Below are 24,363 nucleotides of genomic sequence, written 5' to 3' on the forward strand. Positions count from 1 at the left end.
TGCTAATGGCAGAATTCTGATCATAATGAAGAAAAATCCCCAAATGCCTGTACAACAGATCAGAAACACTCTTCAGAAGGCAGTCCGTCTTCAAATGTCAATGACAACCATTCGCAGATTTCATCAACAGAAATTCAGAGGCTACACTGCGCCACAGAAACAGATTAGTTTGCCACAAAGTATTTGAAAGAGCCTACAGAATTCTGGGGAAAGGTCTTGACAGATGAGAGCAAGATTAACCTGCATCAGAGTGATGGCAAGAAAAAAGTGCGGGGACAAACAAACTGGCCAAGATCCAAAGCACACCACCTTATCTGATGGGGGTGTTATGACCTGGGCATGTAGGGCTGCCACAGTTATCTTCATTGATTTAACTGCTGATGGCAGTAGAAAAATTACTGTATATTTTGGCATACAAGACAACCTTCAGATAAGATGGGTCCCCATTTTCAGCCTGAATTTCATGGTTTTATCATACATTGGGTGTACGAGACGACCAGCCAATTTTCTGCTTGACGCCTCAGAGCGGCTGCAAGGAACGTGCCAGAGACTGGTGTACGGGTTTCCCAGCAACCCAATTGCCAAGTAACCAATCTGTAAATTAAGTAAGCAATTAAATAACAGTATAAAAAACCTTTGTTTCTGGACAGAAAGATGCCAATCGGTGCTGGGTTCAAGTCTTCAGCATCAGCTGCAGCCATATTCGGCAACAGCATCTCCATTCTCAATATTGGATGCGGTGTCGTCCGCATCGAAGAAGTTGCCTCACTGTCCAAGTGAAGTGTCCGGTGCAGGAACCAAGGTTACATGTCGGCATCATTTTGAGACCTTGGGGCTCCCCAGCAGGAGTGGGGACCTCGGGCTCCACAATTCTTTTTTGAATATTCTATATTTCATTTTCAAAGACTCACACAAATCCAAACAAACAATACAATAGCTCTCAAGAAAGGTATATAATATTCAAAGTCTGTTTTCCCCCGCCCCTCCCCTTCCTTCCATACTATAATACCACAAGAAAAATATGGGTATGGATAGGATAGATGTAGGAAGGTTTTTTGAGCTGGCCGGGGAAACTAAAACGAGAGGACACAGTCTCAAGATTCGGGGGAGTATATTTAGGACAAAATAGTTTTTCCCAGAGAGTAGTGAATGTTTGGAATTCTCTATCCAGGGAAGTGGTTGAGGCTGCTTCATTAGACATATTTAAAATTCGGTTAGATAAATTTTTACATGATAGAGGAATTAGGGGATATGGGGAGACGGCAGGTAGGTGGAGTTAGGTCACAAATTAGATCAGCCATGATCTTATTGAATGGCGGAGCAGGCTCGATGGGCCATTTTTGGCCTACTCCTGTTCCTACTTCCTATGTTCCTATGTAAACAAACACAAAAAAAAACCAATTGTCAGTAAAATCACAGACCCTTAAAGGAATTTAAGAAAAATCCTAAGTAACCTGAAATAAAAAAGATAAGGAAGAAAATACAAGAGCACGTCATCTGTGCCACGACCCACTTCATGTATCATTCCACTACTGGCACACATTATTGCTTTACTTTTATAATTATATCTGCATTACCAATGTGTTGCAGATAGGATTGCCATGTCCTATCAAAAGTGTCATATTTCCTCCTTAAATTGTATGTGATTTTTTTTTTGAACAAAGAACATTTATTTTACAACAATGCAAAGTTGGGTGCTTCCCCTTTCCCTGGGAATACACCAAATTGTATGTGATTTTCTTCAGGGGAAATACAACTCTGCATTTCCATATTCCATTGTGTAATATTTAGTTGGAAGTTGGACTTCCACGTGACCGCTATACACTTCCTGGTTACTGCCAAGATGACCTTCACAAACTGAATTTGGTACTTGGACAATTTAAAACACATGCCCATAATGTTTTCTTCAATTGTAAAATATCTGGGTAGTTTATGGCGGCGATGGGGAGGTGTCACGACCAGTCTGGTTTACCGGCCAGAATTTTAAGGTCACTTTTTTGCATCTGGCCTATAAGACGTTTATGGTGTGCTCTTTGGGTCTTTCGGGGTTGTCTTATACACCAAAATATACGGTACTTCTGAGGTATATAGAAACTCAAATTTGCTCAAGTTCGAACAAATGCCTCCAAACTCATTCAATGGCACTTCAAACTACAACGCCAATGATCCCAAACATACTGCAAAAGCAACAAAGGAAATTGGAAAATTCTTGAATGGCCAAGTCAGTCACCAAATCCAAATCCAACTGAGCATGCCTTCCATATGCGGAAGAGATAACCTAAGGGAACCAGTCCCCGAAACAAGCAGGAGCTGAAGATAGCTGCAGTAGAGGCCTGGCAGAACATCACCAGGGAAGATACTCAGCACCTGGTGATAACTATAAATCACAGACTTCAAGCAGTCTTTGCATGCAAGGGATATGCAACAAAGTATTAAACATGACTACTTTAATATACATACTATTGCTACGTCCCAAATATTATCATGCCCTGAAATGAGGGTCTATGTATAAAAAGTGCTGTAATTTCTACATGGTCAAACCAAAATGTAAACAAAATACCCTTTAATAAAAGATGTCTCAAATAATCTCTTATTTTATTATCATCTCTCAGACTCTGAACGATAAAGTTTAGCATAAAAGTTACAAATTGAAAAGAATTAAAAGAATAATCTCTTTAATTTGGGTGGATTTTTCTCCATATATCCGTATCTTTCATCAAATCAGTTACCATTTTTGCTACCTTATTTTTCATCATTCTATCTCCCGATCTATCTAATTTAGGATCTAAAGCAAAATTAAAATCCCCTCCCAATATAACCTTTCCCTTGGCATTTGATAAATTCATAAAGACATCTTGCATAAATTTGACATCATCTACATTTGGTGCATATAAATTCATTAAGGTCCATTGATGCAAATAAATCTGACAATTCACCATAACGTATCTCCCCGCTACATCTATATTAATATCCAATATTTTAACTGGTAAATTTTTATTAATTAATATTGCTGTACCTCTAGCCTTAGAATTAAAAGATGATGCTATTAACTATGTTATCTGCTGCTTTTCTATTTTTAATAAAATCAGTTTGATCTAAATTTATTAATTTTGGCAAATCTTTTTAATTTTTGATGTTCGTTTTCTGTCAAATGTGTTTCCTATAAAAAAGCTATGTCGGTTTTAATTTTTTTCACATAAACTAATAAATTTTTTCTGCTTTATTTGATTCTGAATCCCATTAATATTAATAAAATTCAATTTATCAGCCATTTAAACTCTCATAAAATCCAATAACTATCCAACTTTCCATCTCCATTCCTCCTACATCAAAAATACTAACTAAATATCTCATAATTACAATTATTAAATTTAACTGTATTAAAGTGAAAAAAGAAAGGAAACAAAGAACAGAAACCCTACCCCCCACCCCAAGGACATACGTTATTAACAGTGTGTCTTTTTGCTCCTGACGTATAGGAGTTGTCATCGAAAACCACACCTGCCCACTAGATTCCGCGGAGGCCAGGCTCATACTCTCACCTAACTCCCTCGAAATTATACTATCTCTTATGCCTCAAATCTACTCAAACTTAAAATGATCAATTCATTTCTATCTATCTATTTATTTATTTTAACACAACTCTATCGGGTAAAAACTGTCCTCTCTAATATTCTCTCTCCTCCCAAAACTTCTATAATTTCATTATACATCCCCCAACTGCAATCTTTCCACTTCCTCTCTCTCTTCAAATATCTTAACAGTTCTGGTCTCATTTTCTCAGGCAACGAATCTGCAAACACTTTTGCTTCATTGGGTTCCGTAAAACTCTATTTTTACTCTCAAGAACAAAAACTTTTAACATTGCTGGGTAAAACAAAAGTGCAACCTACTTTCTGTAGCACATTTTTAGCAGCATTAAATTCTTTTTTTTTCAACAAATCAAAACTTGCATCAGGGTAAAAGAAAATCTTATTATTATAATAAATCAATGGTAATTGTCTCTCCTTCACTTGCTTCGCAGACAGCTCCAAGATCTTCTCCCTCACTTCATAATGAAGCAATTTGACCAGAATTGAAAGTGGCTTCTGATTAACTGTAGCTTGGGTCATAACACTCGATGAGTTAAATTCAGTCACCCCCAAAGTTTGTGGAATCCAAAGTTGTAAAAATCTCTTCATATCTTGCCCTTCCTGAAGTCCAACAATTTTTATATTTTTTCTTTTACTAAAATTTTCTAACGTAACAAATGTTTGAGTTAATTGTTCTTTAGTTACAGCCGCCTCAGCCTGAATTTTCATTTGCTCTTTAACATGCTGAATTTCAAACTCATTACCTTTAATTTTTGTTCCATTTGAGACAGCATTCTTTCCACTTTCTTCGTAGAACCCTTATTTTCAATTATACCCTCATTACACTTTTGAACTTCCATTGTTAACTGTAACAAAGTTTGCTGGAAAGAATCCATATACTTGTTCATTTCAGTTGTAGATATACAAGATTCCTTTATTTTCTCCTGTTTTTTGGCCAACACACAATTATTATTCTTCCTGCTCCTCTTCTTGATCACTGGAGCTGGAGCCTTCTTGAGCATTTTTTAAAAATTGTCTCCTTTTTTTACTACCCGTGGTAGTCGGCCATTGTCAGGGGAGACCTTGGACAGGATTGTCCAAGGTCTCTCCAGGTCTGTCACCACAGGCACTTGCCTTCCGGAGAGCTTCAGGATCCTTCTTTGAGGTTGGCCTCTCTTCTTTATCAGCTTCTTTTTCTTGTTCAAGTTCATGAAAGGTAACAGTCAGTTTATCTTTCTTAGGAGGCATTGTTTATTGTTCTGAAGGTCTTCTGATAGCTTCCTCTTTTATTTTCTTGCAGTCAGTTCAGGCTTCTTAACTCTTTTTTAAAACTTTTTCAGAGAGCAGAGACTTCAAGGCTAGCCCCACGTCATCACGTGGCATGCCCCACCCCTGTCCAAGTTACATACATTCATGACTTAAAAATACATCACTATTATTTTGCAAAAAAATTACTAGCAGAACTCAGCAGGTCAAGCAGTAACAATGGGGGACAAAGGTTAAAAAAAACTCATCAAAGCTTGTGTCACTATTTGTTTATTTTTGCTACCTAACAAGAAGCAATTTTATGGCACAACCTATGGTAGTTCAAGTTAGCGACTCAAGGGCAATTAGAGGGATGAGCAATAAATTGAAATTTCACCATTAACAGTACACCTTGCATACTGCAAATTCAAAAGAAAAGCAGAGATGAAGTACCTTTTTTTTTAAATTTAAATTTTAGACATACAGTACAGTAATAGGTCCTTCCAGGCAACGAGCCCATGCTGCCCTGTATGTTTTGAATGGTGGGAGGAAACACATGCAGACACAGAGAGAACATACAAACTCCTTACACACAAGGCCAGATTCAAACCCAAGTTATTGGTGCTGTAATAGCATTGTGCTAATCGCTAAGGTAACTGTGCCACCCAATTTTTGCAGTAACAAAAGTTGTGCACGGCTATCCTAGTGACTAGAAAGCAAATAGAAGAGATTCAGAAACTCAATAAAAGGTTCAGAATCTTGATAAAAGGTCCCAGCCCAAAATGTTTACTGACCATTTCTCCTCTGCCCGGCCTGTTGAATCTCACCAACTACTTTGTTCAAAGAGGTTCAGACCTTGGCAAAAATGTACTCAAATCCTTAATCAACCCAGTGAGGAAATCTGTTCCATTCAATTGCCATGATTTTTCATAACCCCCTTACTCAAATGTAAAACAAAGCAACTCTAAATGCAATCTAATTTTCCACCAATACTGTGCATTTCATCACGTTAAAAATTAACATCCAATATATTTTGAAATGTCCAAATTTAAAAATTCTGTTACGAGTCCAGAGGATCCCAAAACCCAGCAGCAATAGATATGCACCACAACAAAGGGTTACTAAAACAAAAGTTGCTTTTAATTATCTTTGAACATGAAAATAGAATCAACCTTTAACTTAACTCTACAGACTCACTTAACCCCCTTCTAATTCTAAGAGCACGTGTGTAATGTTTGTGCAAGTTCAGCAAAGTTCTTTGGTTCACAGTCCAATCTCACTGGTTTCAGGCAATTCTTGTACTGTGTACAGAAGTTAACATTAATAAAGTTCACCAAGCTTTGGTGCTTAACAGGTAAATGGTTACCACTCAGAAAGGTTCTTGTTGGTTTTCAGAGAGTTTTTCCTGTTCCAGGACATCCACAACTGATTCCTTTTTAATCAGTCACTCCTGTGTCTTGTTGATAAAACTGGCCCCCTTCAGGGTTCTCCAGATGATAAACTCTTTCTTTCAGGTCCACAGAGTTCCTTTCTGTTTCTCCTATTCCAAGGGAAACACCGGACAGCCAGTCCTCTCCTTTGACCAGTCCGTCTTCCAAAGCTTGCCCCTCTGGAACTGATCTGAGTCTCTCCTCTCTCACTCCCTCCAACTCTGAAAGCAAAGCGTTTTTTTCTGCTCTCCACCTGCAAAGATCACATGACCTTCCAGACAGTAAATTGTTTTCCAGACAAAGCTGCCATTGCATGCTGTTAAATTTGTTGCCATTGCAAATAACAGTCCATCGTGAGACTCTGAGCTCTCTTGCAAAAGCTCCTGTGTGACCTGCTCTTACAAACCTTTCCCAATTTATCTCCCAAACACCTCTATATACTCTGACACAATTCATCCTAAATTTCTGTAGTTTTGCTGAGAAGACATCTTCAAATATGGCGTACTATAAATCATGATGTTAGTTAAATCTAATTAATTGTTAATAATTAATTCTTTCACATCGATATAAAATCCAATGCTCCTTTAGCTTTCATTTGGCTCTATCATGATTCTAATTTTCCACATTCTTCCATGTCACCTCCTTCTACGAGTTCCAACCTACGTCAGCAGTTTCCTAATGGAGAGGATTCTTAAGGATGGGATCAATGGGCATTTGGAGAATACAGTCTACTTACTTAAGCATGGCTTTGTTGTGCCTCACAAGCCTTAATGAGTTTTTTGAGGAGGTAACAAAAGAAATTGATGAGGGTAGGGTTGTAGATGTGGTCTAAATAGATTTTAGCAAGGTTTGACAAGGTCCCCCATGAGAGACTCATCCAGAAAGTAATTTGCCACGGTATCAGTGGAAAATTAACTGTATGGATAAAAAAATTGGCTTACAGGAAAAAAAAAAGCAGAGAGTAGTAGTGGAAGGAAAGTATTCTGCCTGGAGGTCGATGACAAGTGATCTGTTCTGGGATCCCTGCTCTTTGTGATTTTTATAAATGTCCTGGATGAAGAGATGAATGGACGGGTCAGTAAGTTTGCAGATGACGCGAAGGTTGGAAGAGTTGGGAATGGAGCTGAAGGTTGTCGAAGGTTACAAGATGATATACACAGGATGCAGAGTTAGGCAGAAAAGTGGCAGATGGAATTAAATCCAGATAAGTGTGATGCATTAATGAAGGACAAACCAGAAGGCTGAGTACAGAGTTAATGGTGGGTTACTTAAGAGTGTGGATGAACAGAGGGAACTTAGGGTGCAAATCCATACATCCATCAAGGTCACTGCACGGTAGATAGGATAGTTAAGATGGCCTATGGGATGCTGGGATTCATTAATAGGGGACTGAATTCAGGAATAAAGCGGTCATGGTAATCTTTGTTAAGGCCACACTTGGAGTATTGTGTTCAGTTCTGGTCATTTCATTATAGGAAGGAATGTGGAAGCTATGGAGAGGGCGCAGAGAAGATTTACCAGGATGCTGCCTGCATTGGAAAATAAGTCTTATGAGGCAAGGTTAGCAGAGCTTGGACTTTTCACTTTAGAGCGTAGAAGGATGAGAAGAGACTTTAAAGAGGTTTACAAGATTATGAGAGGACCAGCAACTGTTTCCTAGGGCAGGATCAGCAAATACCAGAGGACATATGCACAAAGTTAAGGTAGGGAGGTTTAGGGAAGACATCAGGGGTAAGATTCCCCCCCCCCCCCGAGAGTTGTGGGTGCCTGGAATGCCTTGCTGGGGATGGTGGTGGAAGCTGAAATATTGGGGACATTTTAGACACATCGATGATAGAAAAATAGAGGGTTATGGGATAAGGAAGGTTTAGTACTTTTTAAGGAAGGGTCAGCACAACATCGAGGGCCAAAGGGCCTGTACTGTGCTGTATTGTTCTACGTCTTCACCAAGTTTTAGTATCTTCAAGTTCAGCTAAACTTTGCAATGAGACAGAAAATGGGCCATTCCAGAAGAGGAATCTGCAGTAATTCGCTTCCACACCATTAGTAAAGGCAAGTGCATTTCTGCACGACAGGTAAATTTACAGATTGTTTCTTGATTCAACTTGTACTCATCCCATGAATGTCTGATTACTCCAAGATGCAAGTATCTTAAAAAGTGTTCGTACTTACTGGTGTTGAACTAAACTTCTGTAAGCACCAAAGTTCAGCAATTTCCTTATCCAGTGGCAGAATTGAGAACTCTCTCCAGGACAGTGGGGTACTCCATACACTCCTAGTTGTGGAAGTAATGGTGGGAAAAGACAAGTGCAAGAGATAGAATGAGTAATCAATGATTTGTACATTTCTTCAAATTTAGTAGTTATTTCTAAAGTTCAACTTCTGTTTTTTTCTAGATTTAGGAAAGACTCAACATGAGAAAACCACTGAAATAATGGAGGAGAATCAGTCTTCCCATTTAAGTAAAATGGCTCTTCTAGCTAATAGTGTAGAAAAAGCTACAACTCGATATTCAGAAGTAGGTAAACAACCTATAACTGTAATTCCAAAAAGAGCAGTTAAGGGTTATGTTGTAATTGAATTTGAAGAAATATGGAAACCATTTATTGATTATTTTCATGGGATATAACTGGCATTATCTAATGAATTAACTCTCCCTTTCCAGACATAATACACTTCTTGCCGTTTTTGTTAACTGTAAGTGTGGACTGGAGCTATGTTTTAAACTATTTGACAGATCCTCGAGATAGGCTACTCTGTTGGTTTTTTTTTCATTTTATTACATATATTTTTAGTAGATATTATATATGAAAAAAAAATGAAACATTTCTTTATCTCTGTTTTCTTTGTTAGGAGAATTATTCCCAATATGTCACATTTTCACTCGCTAGAATTTATATATACTAAGTAGACTTGGACATACCATTTTAATTGTGTTATTCTATTCTCCTTATGTGTGTATATGATGAAATGTTAATAAAAAATTGAAAGATAGAATGAGAATTTAATCTAAATGGAAGATTGATATTTTTTCCTTGCTAATAAAAGCCTTGATGCAATATGAAATCTGCATTTACATGCTGTTGATATATTCAAAGTAATTTGCTGTAATCTGTTCATGTGCATGGATGAATGTGTGTCCACGTGGACATACTGGGAGTATCCCAACCAGAAGCCATGGATGAATCAAAAGATTTCCAAACTGCTGAGGCTGGTGATTCAGATCTTCATAGGAAGCCAGGTTTGGAGTACTGTATTCAGTTCTGGTCTCCAAATTATAGAAAGGATATAGATAAGGTGGAGAGGGTGCAGAGAAAGTTTACAAGGATGTTGCCTGGCTTACAGCATCTGGATTACAGGGAGAAATGAAGGAGACTGGGACTTTATTCATTGGAATGTAGACGACTGAGAGGGGACTTGATAGAGGTATTTAAAATTATGAAAGGAATAGACAGACTAGCCATAAATAGACTCTTTCCCCTGAGTGCAGGGGAGGCTGAAACAACAGGCCATGAGTTAAGGGTAAGGGGGCAACACTTTAAGAGAAATATTGGAGGTTGCTTTTTAACTCAGCGAGTGGCAGCAGAATGGAATGATCTTCCGAATGAGATAGTTGCTGCAGGGTCCATTCTGTCACTTAAGAGAAAGTTGGATGTGTACGTGGAAGAGAGGGGCTTGGAGGGCTATTGGCGGAGAGCGGGAGGTTTGAGCTAGTGGAGTTGTTCTAGTGAACCGGTGCGGACTCGAAAGGCCAACATGGCCTGTTTCCACTTTGTAAATGGTTATATGGTTTGGCTCCAGGTCTGTTCCAACTCACTTTTCTCAAAGAAGTGCACTGCCTGGCAGAATGGTTGACGCTGGGATGCTGATAGCATTTAAAAGCATATAGATGAGCACTAAAGACTAAGAAATGGGACCAACATAAAAGAGGCCCACTGTCATTGTGAAAATGGGCTGTTTCCATGCTGTGTGCTTCTATGATTTGAATGACCTTGTGCATCATACATGTATTTTAGTTGTTAAAACCTTGGGAACTATGGAGAGTTTTACAAATGGAGAATATACTTGATTAGAATGCATGCTGTTTCTGTGCATCCACTGATTTTAAGTGAATTCAGAAGATTCAATTTTAAGGGTTGATTCTCTCAGTTTAATTACCTGATAGATTTCCAAAAATTGACCTTTAAACATTATTAGCAATAGCTTTTAGTCACAATAAAGCAGCTTTCTTGTTTCTTTTTTTTAAATTTAAATTTTATTTACAACATGGTTGAAGCAGATACTGGCCAGTGCTTCCCAATTACACCCAAATTAACCTTCAACCCCATACATTTTGGAGGGTGCACCTGGGGAAACCCATGCAGAGACGGGGAAAACATACAAACACCTTAAAGACAGCGCCGGTTTAGAATTCAGGTTGCTGGTAATAGCGTTGCACTAACCATGCTGTTTCTGGTGCTAGTTTTCCATCCTTGTGGCTTAGAAATGGAAAAGGCAAATTAAATTTTAACTTTAAATTTAACTTTTTTTTAAAAAAGTGATACAGCACAGCAACAGACCCTTTTTGTCCACGAGCCTGTGCCACTCAAATATACCTATACCCATGTGACCAATTAACCTTCTAACCCTGTACATCTTTGGAATGTGCGAGGAAACTGGAGCATCTGGAGCACACATGTCAAACTCAGGCCCGTGGGCCAAATTTGGCCCGTGATACAATTATATTTGGCCCGCAAGATCATATCAAATATGTATTAGAGCTGGCCCACTGGCCGCCGCGCCAGTATAGCGCATGCACAGCTAATACTACAAATCCCAGAATGCTTTGCAAATGCGTTGGCGCCCCCACCTCCTCTCTTTACCTTCATTAGCATCTGCGACCTGTCGCCCAACTCACATGTAATAAACCCCTTATGAAAAATGGCCAAACCAAAGACAGAAAACAGGACCTTTCAAGACAGGTAGGAGGCAGACTCTGACTGCAGTTTGATGAACTTGCATCTAAGAAGAGATGCCAAGTATCTGGTTTAGACCCAGGTGCATCAGAGTAAATCACGGTGTAGCAAGCTAAGCTTGGATTAATATTTTCTTTGGTTAACTTTAGACTGTTCATAGTTGAAAGATTGGATTTTCATTGAAGCAAGTTGTTATTTTTTTGACTTGTTGGCTTGTGAAAAAAAACATTTAAAAGGAGCTTAAAGGCTATAGAGAAATATTATTTATTGAATATTTTATTTCTCATTTGTTAATGTTTCTTCTTGCAAGAGTTTAACCAAAACTATTATTAAACGTTTATTTTAATAAGAAAAAGTTTAACATTACATATGTTGAAAGAAGAGAAAACATGCAGATGTTGTTGAAAATTTTCAATAAATATTTAGTTTGGCCCACCACTTAGTCCAAGTTTTTAATTTTGGCCCTCTGTGAATTTGAGTTTGACACCCCTGATCTAGAGGATACAGGGAGAACATACAAGCAATTTCACTTCTTTTTGAAAGCCAATTAAAATGCTTATCTGTGTGGAAACACAGTAACAATGAACATTGATGAGTTTTTGGGATCGCCAACCCCTGCAGATTTGCAGAGGGTGAAAAAGAATGAGTTGGTGACTATTGCCAAAAAATTGGAACTTGCAGTGGTAAAATTGTTGATGAAGAAAGCAGAGATCTAGAGAGTTAGAGTGGGAACACTATATAAAAGAGGGGAGGTTTGGAGAGGGGGAATTAAAACAATTTCCCCAGAGTAAATCCCTTGAACAGCAGTCAGTAGTAGAACAAACTGAATTAGGAAAACTTATGTTTGAGAAAAACAAAGACAGTTTGAGTTAGAAAAAATAGATTTGCGGAAGCATAGAAACAAAGGGAGTTTGAGAGAGAGCAAAAGTAGATTGAGTTAGAGTTAGAAGGAACCTGAGAAGCAAAGAAAAGGAGAGAACCAAAGAGAAGCAAAGAGAGCTTGCTCGCTCCCCCTCCTCACTCCCCTCCGCTCTCCCTTGCTCGCTCCCTCCCCCCCACTCGCTTACTCGCTCGCTCCCCTCCTTCCCATTGGTATGGGAACTGGTGATGGAGAGGGCATGGGCACCAGAATGGTGTTGTTTGGGACCAGAACCTGCATTGATAGAGGCATCAGTAGCTACAGTATGTTTGCAGTGGGAATCACTGGCAGAGGTGAGTGGCTCCAGCAATTGGTCAGCAGGGATAGGGATTAGCGATGGAGGTGCTGGAAGCTCAGACCTGTGGGCTGCAGGGGCTAGGTGCAAACCCATGTCGGAGGGATCAGGAGCTCCACTTGCAGGCAGCCGGAGTCTAGGTGGATACCTGCATTAGAGGCCTGGGACATGTTGGAAACCTGCTTCTGGAAGGTCAGTTATGGAGGGTATTTGGGGGTCTGGGAGGTCAGTGATATATTAGTATTTGGAATTTGGTTAAACAAATACAAAATAATCAAATTCTGAAGAAATGGGATTTTTAAAGCACTGCCTCAGAATGCTTATTGTTTAAGAAAAATAATTTAATTTAAATTAGACTCAATCAAGCTCAAAGCGGAAGTTGATGCCATTCTACTTCCGGTCGGCTTCCAGTTCGCAACTACAGGGTTCCCCAAAAGGGTTCCACTAAAGTTGTGAAGCCCTGGCCTAAGAGAACTCCAATAGCTTGTCATGATGTTGATGTTGGACAACATCCATATTGAATGCATGTTGAAAAGTGCAAACTGGTAGATCAAGAGATTGAATGGTATTATTAGGCATTGTACCTTAGATTAGAGTTCAGCTTGTGCCCTGGTGCCAAAATCTGATGGTACAGTTTAATTTTGCACTGATTATATAAAAGTTAATGTGGTTACAAAGACAGTTGCTTATCCTATCCCTAGGGTGGATGATTGTGTGGACAAGGTTGGAAAGGCTAAATATCTTACAAAGATGGACTTATTAAAAGGTTACTGGTGTGTTTCCTTAAAAGATAGAGGTAGGGAAATTTCTGCGTTTGTGATCTTGTCAGAGTTATACAAATACAATGTTCTACCATTTGGACTGAAAAATGCTCCAGGGAAATTCTGTGATTTAACATTTAGAGTATACGGATGTTTATACTGATGATTGGGTTACAGGGAATAGCACTTGGGAAGCACATATCTCTGAGTTAGAGAAATTGTTTGACAAACTTTCAAAAGCAAACCTTACTGTTAATTTAGCTAAATTAAATTTGGCCATGCTTCTGTGACCTATCTTGCTTATTTTGTTGGTCGAAGCAAGTTGGAGCCTGTTCAGGAAAATGTTCAGATGATTTCGGAGTTTTCCATTCCGAGGGGTAGGAAAGGAGTCAGGAGGTTTTTGGGAATGGTTTTTGGGAAAGTTCTGTAAAAAAAATTTGCTGTTATGGCCCTACCTTTGACTAACCTTCTGAAGAGTGAAAAGTTTGTTTGGACAGAATTCAGGAAGCATTTGATAAACTGAAAGCCATTTTAGGTTACCAGCCCTTGCTTAAGTCACCGGACTTTGAGAAGCCATTTTCTTTAGCAGTAAACATCAAAATAATTATTCGATGTTAACATCTGTACAGCTCAGGGACCATATGTACGATGACCATAATCCCTTAGTATTCTTGAGTATGAAAGACAAAAATAGAAAGTTGCTAAACTGGAGTCTGTTTTTTATCCCACACTGTGAACCATATCAATCAAAATACATACAAACATTTCCCTCTTAAATATACACAGTGGCATTTTCTCCCCTTCTTTCCCCCCTACCTTCCCACCCCCCCCTCCAAACCCATTAAACGTTCCACATATACAATACACTAAAACCATTAAACAATGTCATCACTCATTGAAAATAATCAAGAAGATTGTGTCATCTACTTTTACACACTGGATCAAGTCATTTTGTCTTCTTATCGTTTTAGTGGGGGGGGGGTGGAGGTCCGAGGCAAGCCCTCCCTGTTGTGTTACATGTACGGTTCCCAAATTTGTTCAAATAATGTGACTTTATTTTTTAAATTATATGTTATTTTTTCCAATGGAATACATTTATTCATTTCCATGTACCATTGCTGTACTCTCAGGTTCTCTTCTGATTTCCAAGTTGATATTATACATTTTTTTGCTACAGCTAAGGCTATCATAATGAATCTTTTTTGCACTTCATCCAATTTGAGGCCTAATTCTTTACTTCTTATATTACTTAGAAGAAAGATCTCTGGATATTTTGGTATGTTGCTTTTTGTGATTTTATTTAATACCTGATTTAGATCTTCCCAAAACTTTTTCACTTTCTCACATGCCCATATTGCATGTACTGTTGTTCCCATTTCCTTCTTACAGCGAAAGATATTAAAGGCAAGGATAATGCAATTGTCGATTGCCATTCAAGATGTTAAGTTTGCAACGTTACTGAAAATGTTATATATGTGTGTTTATATCATGAATGTATCATTTCTAACATCGCAGGTTGCAGTTAAAATTTTGCTCTCTTTGTTGGTGGGAGGTATTACAAACTCCCATTTCATTTTTAGGGTGACTGTCACTTTAAGGGTTAACAAATCAAGCTACAAACCTGCACAGCTTTAGAGAGACTGGAGTGGCACCAAACTCGTACAGCATGTGCCCAAAGTAGATACTTTGAAGAGAAGGGAGGAAGTGTTTCAGGGACACAGGTGGAGAGACCAACACTGAAAGAAACAGCAGACTGTGAGCAGCATTTCTCTCATGAACACAGATTTGGAGAGGCCCTGGGTGGTACTGGTCAATTTGATTGATTCTCCCTGTTAAGGGAAATGATTGGAGCACACCCAAAGATTTTTGGAAGCAGGAGAATTACTGCATTTGGATCGTGACCACTGTAATAATCATTTCGCCTGACCTGCGCCTGGCTTCAGGGAGCATTGTGAAAGTCACTTGTTTCGTTTCCCCTACGAAAGGAAAAGGGGAATTGTGACAATCACTCGTCTGAAAGGACATTAGCTCTGAAAGCAACACATCAACAACAGTTTGGTCACTTGATTTCTCCCACTTTCTTTGTGATTACTTCTTTGCATCAGTTTAAGAGTCTTCATGTCAACACTGGATTTCTAAGACTGACTTTGGAGTAACTTTCCAGAATTGTGCATAAGCTGTAATGGTTTTGGGTATGTATATCTCTCTCTCTCACACTCACATAAAAAACATGTATACTATACATGTATATTAGGGCATAGTTGGTGGCTGTTTAGATAAGATGTTATATTATTAGTAATTAATAATAAAAACATTATTTTGAAAATACCACCGTGTTGGCAAATTTCTATTGGTGCTGGTCAGTAACAATGTTTAAAAGAGGGTGTATGAAATTTATTACATCTCCTGAATTCACTTCCTGAGTCCATCTTCAGCACAACTCTGCACATTCAAATTAAAACACAGGAAATGAAGTTCCAGTATGTTATAGAACAGTTTCAGATCACATTCTAATATTCAACTCTTTTTAAGGTAATAATATGGGAGAAATGATGAGCTAGAGTCTCAAAGTACACACACTTATTACAAGCTCCCATTTTAGTAAAATGGGATTATCACTGTAAGGGATAGTATAGACAGGAGGAATTGAATGATCATAGTTAACATTTCACACAAGCACCATCACAATACAAATCACAGCCCAACGACAATTCAATACATTGAACTGAGGGAAGCTTTGTCACAGTCTGTTCCAGATTCGATATATTTGGAAACATTGCGATTTTGCAAATGAGAACTGATTGCTGGAGAGAAAACAGCTTTTTGAAGTTGCTCTTGTGTCCACCCATATTTGTGGAATTCAGAGCAAAGCCTTCTCTGTGAATGACTGGGCCTTTTTGGTGGATTGACCTGTGCCGGGTTGGGGGGGGGAAAGGGGGGGGGAAAGGGGGGGGGGGGGTCTTTTGGGAAGAAAAATGCTTCATTTTGATTGTGACTAAGAGTGAAGGTCACTTGGAGAGACCAGTGCCAGGGTCTTGGAAGCTTTGTGAAGGCCGCTCAGTTCAAGTCTCACCTACAAAAGGACCAGGAGTGTTATGACTACAGCTCACGTGGATGGACATTTCTTCAAAGGCAACGCAAGAATTCATGAGTTTTCCAATCAGTTCATCATTAATTCTGGGCATCAAATTTCAAAGGCCTACACTTCAACAGTGAATTAAAAAGACTGAACTTTGAAGCAACTTTCTGGATTTTGGCCTGGACTGTAAAGGTTTGTGTATATCACACATACACACACAAGTACACCTGCGCATAGTTTGGGGATCATTTAAAAATTAAGACTATAGTTTAAGAGTTATAAATAAAATTAGTGTTTTAAAATTTAACACTGTCCAGTTCATTGTCTATTGCTGCTCGTTACGTGCGGTTTGTAACACATTCAAATTTGATTAAAAAGGGCATGAATGAAACAATTCAAAAATGACTTTTCAATCAGTTATTGAAGGAAAGAACTCAAATCTTATATATATTTGTAACTCTTAACTCCACAAATAGGAATCACTGGATCAGAGAGAGGTGTACAAATACCTCAAAAAAAATATAAGCAGTCCTCACTGGAACTAACAACTATAATACTCAGTTCAACATACAATTTTTAAGCTTCTTTAGAGTAGAAAAGCACAGTATGGCCCTTCACCCACAATGTGGTGCCGACCTTTTCCACCATCAATCTAACCTTTCTCCACCTGTGTCCCTGAAATACTTCCTCCCTTCTCTTCAAAGTATCTACTTTGGGGACATGCTGTTCGAGTTTGTTGCCACTCCAGTCTCTCTAAAGCTGTGCAGATTTGCAGCTTGATTTGTTAACCCTTAAAGTGACAGTCACCCTAAAAATGAAATGGGAGCTCATAATACCTCCCACCAACAAAGAAAATTTTGACAGAATATTTCATAGGTGAGTTACCAAGTAAATACTAGTTAGACTGGACAACCAAAACTGTGTTTTAAGAGGAAAATTTTAAAGTGCACTTTAAAAGGGAGTCAGAGGCATGGTTTAAATACACCCTATAAATTGATTTCAACTCCCTCCCCATCTATTCTTCTTGATGCATCCTCAAAGAACTTCATCAGATTAGTCAAATATGGTTTTCTATTCATAAATAGGCTGGTTAGTATTCCTCGTCCTCACCTACCACCCCATCAGCCTCCACATCCAACACATTCTCCTCCATCTACGTGACCCCGCAACTAGACACATAGTACCCTCTCTGCCTTCCCTGACTCATTTGTCCACTCCTCCCTCCCACCAAATGTCCCCTTGTTACCTAACCCTGTGACCGCAGGAGATGCTAAACCTGTGCCCACAACCACCTCCCTCACCACCATTCAGGGATCCAAACAGCCCTTCCAGGTGATGCAACATTTCTTGTGAATCTGCAGGAGTCATCACAACAGGAGCACTAAATGCAGTAGGTCTCCTCTACATCAGAGAGGCTGGGTGCAGATTGGGAGATTGCTTTGTTGAACACCTCAGCTCTGTCCGTTGCAATAGCATAGATCTCCCAGCAGCCACCCATTTCAAATTCCCATCCCATTCCCTTGCTGACATGTCTATCCACAGTCTCATGCATTGCCAGACTGAGACCCCCAAAAATCGAATAACAACACCTCATCTTCCGACTGGGGATCCTCCAACCAGATGGCACTAATATCAACTTCTCTGGCTTTTGTTTAACCCCACCCCCACCTCTGTCTCTCCTTTCCCTGTCTACTTTTAGATAGACATTCTTACCTCTTCCCTTATCATATCCAAATAATACCTTTTGTTGGTCTGGATTCCTTCGCCAGCCACCATTGTCTGAAATCTGAGATTTCCTGCTTCTGGCTCCTTCTGCTTATTCCCTGAAGAAGGGCTCAGGCCCCAAATGTTGCCAGTATAGTTTTGCTTTTTATGGATGGCGAAAGATCAAATTCCTCCAGCATTTTGATGTGTTTTTACTGCAATCACAGTGCGTGGAGACTTTTGTGTTTCATGTTGCTCAGTATTGTTTTCAGTACAAACGTTTTAAAAAAAAATTAAATAAAGTTACTGCACACCCATTAAGAGCAATAAAACTTAACTATATTTAAAAATTTACACCAGTTATCATCAGAATTATCAATTCTTATACCTCTTCAACACTGTTTCCAATTTCCAAAGATAAGACATAACTTCCGGGATTGCTTCTTTCACCAGTTTGATGAAATGCAAGGTAAGTGCTTTACAACAGCTGTCACCTAAAATTAATAAATTGTACAGGACAAGAGTAAGATAGAAAATTACAACAATATGAAACCCTTAACAATAGTTTTCTTATTCATCACGTTGATTAAATTTTATGCAAGCATTTTCTTTTACTACATCAGAGTATAACAGTGTAAAACACTAAACATTGTTCGAACACTTTTTGCAACACAAAGTATTTGGCGTAATTTAAATAAAGGAATAGTTAAATCAATTTTCCTGGGGCACCTCCAATAAAGTCCACTTCTCTTCTTTTATTTCGTGCCCTGAAATTTGGAATATGGTGCAAGTGGATATTCTGACCATACAGCAAGGAGTTAGTTTAAAGGGTGATTTTAGGTTTCTTTTTTTTTCTTCTTTGGCTTGGCTTCGCGGACGAAGATTTATGGAGGGGGAAAATGTCCACGTCAGCTGCAGGCTCGTTTGTGGCTGACAAGTCCGATGCGGGACAGGCAGACACGGTTGCAGCGGTTGCAGGGGAAAATTGGTGGGTTGGGGTTGGGTGTTGGGTTTTTCCTCCTTTGCCTTTTGTCAGTGAGGTGGGCTCTGCGGTCTTCTTCAAAGGAGGTTGCTGCCCGCCAAACTGTGAGGCGCCAAGATGCACGGTTTGAGGCGTTATCAGCCCACTGGCGGTGGTCAATGTGGCAGGCACCAAGAGATTTCTTTAGGCAGTCCTTGTACCTTTTCTTTGGTGCACCTCTGTCACGGTGGCCAGTGGAGAGCTCGCCATATAACACGATCTTGGGAAGGCGATGGTCCTCCATTCTGGAGACGTGACCCACCCAGCGCAGCTGGATCTTCAGCAGCGTGGACTCGATGCTGTCGACCTCTGCCATCTCGAGTACTTCGACGTTAGGCGTAGGTTTTAAATCAAGTACAAATGACCAGTAACCACAAAGACTAGGCTGAGGGAACGATGGGCTTGAAATGCCCAGAAGAACCTGGCTGGCCCGGATCCAGGTATAGGAATGGCGGGTGTTATATAGAGAATTTAGGTTAAAATGACTTAAGTTAAAATGTGATGATTAATCATAAAAAGGGAAGCCAGAACGGACAGGGAGCTTACTAGCAGCCAAGGACAAAAGGTTCAGCTGGATATGTTTTTTTAAACCTATCTTTCCATGGTCATAGTGAGAGACATGCAGGAGACAAAAGATTGATAAGAAGGGTGAGAAACAGAATTTAGTGTATGTAGAGTTCACAGCGTACGTAACGAACGTGATAATTAAAAATGCAGTTATACTTAGAATGCTTTTGCAATACTAACCAATTAAAACAGTATTAATAAGAAGGGGAAGGGCAAACAATAAGGGTATAAAAATCAATGCACTGTATGTATCGGGGCTTAACTGGTGAGAAGCCAGTTGAGTCCAACTCTGCAGACTTGTAAATAAAGCTTGTCGTGTCATCAGTTTTAAAGAGACTCATGTGTGAGAAGTTTTATTTCTGACAAATGGGGGCTCGTCCGGGATCTACACTCCGGCCGTGAGGGGAGGCGAGAAGAGGGACATCGGAGGTGGTGCACCCCGCTGAGTTCAGCGGCTCCTAGTCCCTTGCTCGTCGCTTCGGGCGGCTTGAGCGAGTGGTATCCGGACAGGGTGACACGACAAGACGGAGAGGAGAAGGGTGACGGTTCAATCCCCGGGAAGACACCGGTAAGTGACGACTTACGATTGTGGTGTGGGGATTGGGTAACAGGTGTAACGGGATACACCTGTTTGGATAAAAAACCTAACGTAATAGATCAGGTATAGAGCTTTTGTCGTGGCGTGAGGACCCTGTCGTGGGACTCTAGGATAGACCCCAGGGAAACCTCGGCGGTAACCGAAGGAGGGACAGCACCTCCGACGAAGTGCCGAGAAGAGAGGGGTCAACCCCAGGGAAACCTCAGCGGTAACCGAAGGAGGGACAGTACCTCCGACGAGGCGTCTGAGAAGAAGGGAGTAGGGTCCAGAACGAGAGGGTCCTCAGCAACGATAAACGGATCTAGGTGGGAAAATGGGAGGATCAAAATCTAAGGGCTCGTCTGAAAATTCAGGACAATTCCTGGGAGTTCCCCTTGACAGCCCTTTGGGGAGAATGTTTGAAAATTGGGATAGTAAAAGATATCGAGACAAAAACAAGGAAAAGATGGTCCAATATTGTCTCCTTTGGTCGAAACAACCTATTAAAGGTTCCTCGGTCTGGTGGCCGAAATTTGGATCTGATGAGGATTGGGTTAGACAAGCATTAAACATATATGTAAATTCGAGACCAAAGGTGAATCAAGAAGAGTCAGCATATGCATTTTGTTGGGTTCCCTGGCCAGGATCCTTAACAAAATGTTTTAAATTGAGGGTAGCGGGAGAAAAGAAGTGGGAACCTCTGGACAACCTTCCCCCTCCTTATATTCCCCCGGTGCCTACTGCGCCCGAGGAAAGCTCATTACCGGAGGGGAAAGGTGATGAATCTGATTGCCCCGAAAGGGGCCGGGAAAAAAAGGATGAATTAAGGGAGTCGGACCCTAAACTTCCACCGGTAAACCGACCCTGGACAAGATCCCAGACTGGTCCAGGACCATCAAAGTTTTCAATAAGCCTAAATCCCCTGAGGGAAGTTCCTATGGGAGGACTGGGAGGGGGAACGGGATATGTGAATGTTCCCCTAACTAGTACAGAGGTGCGGGGATTTAAGAAAGAAATGAAAAAGTTATTGGAAGATCCTATAGGACTGGCTGAACAGCTCGACCAATTCCTGGGACCAAACACATATACGTGGGAAGAGATGCAGGCAATAATGGGAACATTATTCTCACCCCAGGAGAGGCAGATGATTCGACGGGCTGCCCTCCTCATGTGGGAATATGAACAACCTGGGGACCCCAGACCCCATGAACAAAAATATCCCTTAAATGAACCCAGGTGGGACAAACGAACACCCGAGGGATTGGCAAGTATGAGACAATATAGAGAGTGGACAATTAAAGGGATACGGGAGGCTGTGCCAAAGGGTCACAATTTCACCAAGGCATTTGGGAACCACCAGGAGAAAGACGAGTCCCCTACTGATTTTTTGGAGAGGGTGAGAAAGAATGTCCAACAGTATGCGGGCGTGGACCCTAGTACACCAATGGGTGAACAGCTTATTTGAATTGAATTTGTTTCCAAATCATGGCAGGACATTAGAAAGAAACTAGAAAAGGAGGAGGACTGGAGCGAAAAACCCCTAAGCGACCTGTTAAAAAAGGCGCAAAAAGTATATGTGCAGAGAGAAGAAGAAGATCAAAAGAAGGCGACAAAGGTTATGGTACAGACTATCCGACAGATGAATGCTGAATCCAGAGGGGAAAGAAAACAAAACCTTCCTCTAAACTTACTTTTGGAGGAAAGATGACTGTGTACACCTCCCATTCTGTGAGTGTTTTATTAACACAAACTGCCCATCGATGGCTGACTGATTCTCGCATATTAAAGTATGAAACCATTTTAATGGTCGGAGAAGATCTACAGTTTGCAAAGATTAATAGCTGCAACCCAGCTCAGTTTTTATATGGCAGTGAAACAGAGAGAGAGGTGGAGCACGACTGTGTCGAGTTGACGGATCTTCAGACCAAGACCCGAGAAGACCTTTGCGATACTCCGCTGGGAGAAGGATATGAATTCTACATTGACGGCTCCGCCAGATGTGTTGACGGAATGAGAAGAAGTGGATATGCTATAATAGAAGGAAATACTTGGAAAGTAGTAGAATCCACGAGACTACCCGGAAGCTGGTCAGCACAATCCTGTGAACTATATGCCTTGCAGAGAGCCCTCAGAATACTGGCAGAGAAAACTGGAACGATTTACACTGATTCCAAATACGCATACGGGGTAGTGCATACCTTTGGTAAGATCTGGAAGGAGCGTGGTCTAATTACATCAAGAGGAAAGGAATTGGCACACGAACAAATGATTACTCTGACTTTAGAAGCCTTGACATTACCCCAGGAAATAGCAGTGGTCTACATACCAAGCCATCAGAGGGGAGATACCCCGACAGCAATTGGAAACAGACTGGCTGATGAAGAAGCCAAAAGGGCAGCCATGCAACAAGAAGTCCGTTTGCTGACCTTAATCCCAATAAGGCAAGGCATAAAGAAGGCTCCCATTTTCACTGCTAAGGAAGAAAAGGACATGGCTCAGCTGGGCGCAAACCAGCTGCCTGATGGAACATGGAAGACACCAGATGGAAGAATGGTTCTAAATAAAGAAATAACTCGCAATATTTTAAAACACCTGCATCAACAGAGCCACTGGGGCACCCAAGCCTTATGTGACACAGTGCTTCGAGAATATGTGTGTAAGGGAATCTACACCTTGGCCCAACAAGAGGTGCAAAATTGTTACCTATGCACAAAAATTAATAAGAAAATAATGAGGACAGGGACCATGGGAGGTCAACCATTAGCCATACGCCCTTTTCAACGTATCCAGATCGACTTCACAGAGTTACCTCAAGTCCAAAGATGGAAGTATCTGTTGGTGGTAATAGATCACTTTACCCGATGGGTGGAAGCCTTCCCAACAGTAAATGCTACAGCCTCTACAGTAGCTCGCCTCCTCCAAGAGCAGATAATCCCCAGATATGGTATAATGGATTCTATAGACTCAGACAGGGGTCCACATTTTTCTTCAAAAATCCAGCAATTGATTTGTAATGCATTACAGGTCTCTTGGAAATTACATACCCCTTGGCATCCACAAAGCTCAGGGAGGGTTGAACGTATGAATGGAACCCTAAAAATGCAATTGACAAAATTAATGGTGGAAACTAAAATGCCTTGGATAAAGTGTCTGCCCCTGGCTTTATTGAGAATTCGTACAGCCCCACGAAAAGATTTAGGGTTGTCCCCTTATGAAATGATGTTTGGGCTTCCTTTCTGGAGTACAGTTGAGGGGTGTCCCACCTTGGGGGAAGGGGATATATTTGTTAGGAACTATTTACAGGCACTGTCACGCTCTCTTACAGATTTACGAAAGAGAGGACTATTGCCTCTAGACTTTTCTTTACACAAAGTAGAACCAGGAGACTGGATTCTCATCAAGACCTGGAAAACTGAAAAACTCCAGCCCCAGTGGGAAGGTCCATACCAAGTTCTCTTAACTACAGAGGCTGCAGCACGAACAAGAGAGAAGGGGTGGACGCACGCATCCAGATTTAAGGGACCTGTAGAGGCGCCTCAGGACCCTGATACGAACTCAGATTGGACTTGTGTTCCTGGAGAAAAACCTCTTACCTTGCGATTTCGCAGAAAGACTTGATTCACAATGTTATTGTTATGTTCTTTGATTTTTCTTAGTTTGCCTATGTCTTTATCAGGTGTGAAATGTAAGAAATGCAGAGACACAGTGGTCCTGTTTCAGGACCACATTTGGGGAAGAAAGGAGGGTAATTTTATTTCCCATACCTCAGTTCCTGAGAAATGCTGGGCAGAAAATACCACCCAACATCCATATACCCCTTGTGTGGAAAAAGAAGGAAATAATATGGGTCATTATATACAGATTCCTAATACCACTCCTTTCCCTCTTAACGGTTGGAAGGGTGACTCAGGCCCACCATGCCCTGATGGACTCTGGTTTTGCATACACACATTTTAAAGAGAGAAAGGGGTGGATTGTTATATAGAGAATTTAGGTTAAAATGACTTAAGTTAAAATGTGATGATTAATCATAAAAAGGGAAGCCAGAACGGACAGGGAGCTTACTAGCAGCCAAGGACAAAAGGTTCAGCTGGATATGTTTTTTTAAACCTATCTTTCCATGGTCATAGTGAGAGACATGCAGGAGACAAAAGATTGATAAGAAGGGTGAGAAACAGAATTTAGTGTATGTAGAGTTCACAGCGTACGTAACGAACGTGATAATTAAAAATGCAGTT

The 24,363-nt window shown here is 40.4% G+C and overlaps 1 protein-coding gene across 1 annotated transcript in view; it reads right to left on the reverse strand.

The window, feature by feature from the left end:
• The window catches only part of ppt1 (palmitoyl-protein thioesterase 1 (ceroid-lipofuscinosis, neuronal 1, infantile)), a 48,536-nt gene that overhangs the window by 23,548 nt on the left and 625 nt on the right, over positions 1-24,363 (reverse strand). The window contains exons 2-3 of the mRNA XM_069895699.1: positions 18,349-18,454; positions 8,420-8,522 (exon numbers count right to left, since the gene is read on the reverse strand). The gene's annotated coding sequence lies outside the window, so the exon portion shown is untranslated. The remainder of the gene's footprint in view (positions 1-8,419; positions 8,523-18,348; positions 18,455-24,363) is intronic.

This window comes from Narcine bancroftii, chromosome 8 (genome assembly GCF_036971445.1).
Source record: "Narcine bancroftii isolate sNarBan1 chromosome 8, sNarBan1.hap1, whole genome shotgun sequence".
NCBI classification, from domain to species: Eukaryota; Metazoa; Chordata; class Chondrichthyes; order Torpediniformes; family Narcinidae; genus Narcine; species Narcine bancroftii.